This window comes from Rhea americana, unplaced genomic scaffold (assembly GCF_003343005.1).
Source record: "Rhea americana isolate MKP2758 unplaced genomic scaffold, rheAme1 scaffold_119, whole genome shotgun sequence".
NCBI classification, from domain to species: domain Eukaryota; kingdom Metazoa; phylum Chordata; class Aves; order Rheiformes; family Rheidae; genus Rhea; species Rhea americana.
In genome coordinates, this window is record NW_028185250.1 from 1,502,598 (window position 1) to 1,505,970 (window position 3,373).

The window sequence follows — 3,373 nt, forward strand, 5'->3', positions numbered from 1 at the left end:
ACTTGCACAAATATACTGAAGTCCTCTTAAGCCACTGTGACTCATAACTAGGTAGTTATCTACAGCTCTGCTCCTGTGAGACAAGCACCACCCCATCAGCTGGCACTCATCAGTACTCTTGCTTTTAGTCTTTAAATTAGAGAGGCCAAGCCCTGAATATACTAGGGAGACCAAGTATTCTCTAATCTCTGGAGGCTGTGCCTCCAGGGTAAGGTTGAAGATACATTAGTGACACAGTGTGGGAAAGCTTTATTTTATCTCAGGATCCAGAGCTATCAATCCACTGCTGTGGCTGGGGCATGCAAAATCTTTAATTAAGTTTTGCAGCACTTGCTACCAGCACTGGTGGAGGTGGATATGATTGTCACTTAAGGTAGAATTCTCCCCTCCTCCCTCTTTTGAATTCCCAGGCAATTAGTGTTCTTTACAGCACAACATAAGTGAAGTTCCTCAGATCTGGAAGGTTTGATTTGGGATGGTTCAGGGTGGTTTGGGATGGTTCTGCCTTCCTACCTGTTCTATCAAATACCAAGCAACTTATGCACTGCTTTGCATGCAGTTACATACCCTTTTGCCTCTTAACTGACAACCTACATGCTTTTTTAATTAAAATTTTATTGGTTTTCCGTAAGTGATATACCTACTGTAAGTGAGCACAGTTCAGAACAGATAACATATGGTTTGTTTAGCTATCTTGCAAGAGATTATTTCTGTTATCATTGTAAGTTGATTATTGTAATTATTGAAAGAAAGAGGGATGAGAGAGAGAGAGCATGCTGAAGGAAAATGGGGGGAATTAAAAGATAATAAAAGATAATAATAGTTTCCTTTGTTCTTATTTCTTTCTCTTGACAACCCACTATACATGCTATATTCCAGTTTAATGTTAGAGTCAATCCCTCCTGTTGCTAACACACCCCAATCAATAACACAGGGTATTTAAACCCTAGACAACTGCAATTAACTTCAATACCAAAGAATGCTAAGAGCTGTCCTGTCTCTCCTGTTAGTGCTACAACCCTGTGAATATCACAGAATGGTTCTTTTCACCTCTTTATTCAGAATTCACTTCACATTTTTAAAGCTCTTTAGAAAGTATATGGCTTTAGACAAAAAAGAAGATAGAAATATGTACTTGTGTATGTGTGTATAAGAAGGGGAGAGAATGATTATATACTGCACCAATAGCCATGCTATTCTGCCATCACATTGAGCCCTCCATTACTTAGTGGCCAATGAGTGCGATGGGAAAGCAGAAACCCCCAAAGGTCAGTCCCGACCCTGCTGGTGAACCACTGTGCTCCCTTGCTTTAGTCATGAGGGAGCTATTTTCCAGAGGCAGTGAATATCCCCTGCTCTTGCGAAGTTCGAGGAAAGCAGCAGATGCTTGGCATCTCAGTAAGGAAAGCACTACTGTTCCTAGGTGAGGAAATTTTTTGCTGTATTTCAGAGAGACACTGACCAATGCTTACGACACTGTAGGAGGATATCAGAGAGTCACATTTTCCCACCTGATCTTTCACCGCAGTGGGAAATGGAGATGCCCTCTTATGATTTAGATGGTGTTTAATAGGTGATATTTTCAGATCTTTTTGATCCAGGCTACTAAGTCTTTAAAAGACTCAGACTTTGAACTTGACTATATATTTGTTTAGAACTTGAGAGGAGGGTATGACTCAATGAGCTTGTGTTCTTGAAGACGTCTGGACTTAAGTGGTGTTTCCCAAACCTTAATGACTTTGTGTCTGACTGGATCAGCAAAAAAAGAGAAAAGCATGGGTCCTTGTGGGACAGTACTACAGCCAGGAGTTAGCAGTGGAACTGCATTTTCACATCACTACTAACTGGGCATGTCCCACCGAACCATTCCAGCTGGACTGCAACTCTCTCCTCAGCAGAGGCCGGCAGGGGTTCATGGTCAACAGACTTGATTGCTGCAGAGGGACACACTGGGAAATCTGTCCTCCAGTCATCAAGAGCAGAAGTGTCACAAAAGCAGTTTCATCTAATGTCCTGGCCTGACTCCAGACAGAGCCTGTGTGTCGTTCCAGGAATACTGGCAAGCAGCAAACCTTGCTCAGGTCGCAGGCGCAGTGCTGAAGCATCCAGCTATTCAAATGCTTCTCCAAAAATCCTCCCYGCAGACCAAACCCCATGAAACTGACCTGAAAAATAAAAAACAAGAGATCAGTGCTGTGCTCTTTACAGTTTCTCTGTGGTAAATAAATACTGCATTACCTACAGTGTGCTCACATTAAAGGATTTTCTTCACTACAGGTTGTTACTCACTTCAGAATATTCAGCGTTTGCTTCCCCTTTTTGCCAGAGGACCTGATTTGTGATGTTGCATGAGACTTCAAAATGAACTGCAGCTCTGTTCCCTCTCACAGAAAAGGAGACTAACAAGCTGCATATCCTTGCCCACCTCTAATACAGAGCGAGAGCTACAGCCTATGTTATTGCTGTATAATGACACAACTATTTATGATTGCAAAAGTTCTTGCCAGGGTTCCTATAGAGAAGAGGAGAAAGGCAGGACTTCACACTTTGAAGGTCAAAATAAAATGGTTGGCCCAAAAGGATGTTTTTCCGGAGACGCAATAAGCCCCTTGAGGTCATCTGTGAACATAACAAAGCAGTAGGGACCAAAACAGATTTTTTTTTTTCTTTTGAGGGGTAGAAATCCAAAGATCAGACTGAAACTATTGTACAGAAGAAGCAGTTTTACCCTGTCTTCATTGTACATCAGTGCCCACCCTGACCTACATGCAAGAAGCAAAGGAATGAAAAAAATTGGAGCAAAAAACACTTTTAAATTAAACCAGCTTTCTCAAACCATTGTCACTAAGTAAACAAAACAATACAGAAGCCTGAACCTTCATTCACTTTTTGGTTGCAAGCTCATAGCAGCTTTTATTTTTCTGAATTGATTTGGTTGTGTGAATTGCTTGTCAGTTTTAGTTTTTTGTCCCTGAAAATATTGTAAAGAACAGCTAATAGGGGCACAAAATAGTAAGTTTTATGTACATTGCAGAAACTTTTATATGATGCAGTTTGTTAAAATCCTTGTTGTTCCCACAGCGGCATGTCAGGTTTGTCTAACACTCGGTCACCGAGTTACACTTTTATGGGTGCCGATTTATAGCATTATAAGTTTAATATAGAGATGCCTGGTAAAAAGTTTTTTTTTAAAAAAAAAAAATAGTATTTTAGGCCCCAGGAAAATACCACAAGGGCACATGGCGGAAGCGGAGCCACAATTTATGGAGCGCTTGGAGAAGCCTGGAAGATCAAGTCCTAGTGATGGTTCAGAAAGGGCCACCCCGGCGCGGCGCGGCGCGGCGCGGCTCGGCTCGGCGCGGGGCTCCCCGGG

The 3,373-nt window shown here is 42.0% G+C and overlaps 1 long non-coding RNA gene across 1 annotated transcript in view; it reads right to left on the bottom strand.

Moving 5' to 3' along the window:
* Positions 1-1,040: 1,040 nt before the first annotated feature.
* Positions 1,041-3,373, bottom strand: part of LOC146600672 (uncharacterized) — a 68,841-nt gene continuing 66,508 nt past the window's right edge. Inside the window, exon 3 of the long non-coding RNA XR_014897751.1 lies at positions 1,041-2,165. This is a non-coding gene — a long non-coding RNA (uncharacterized LOC146600672). The remainder of the gene's footprint in view (positions 2,166-3,373) is intronic.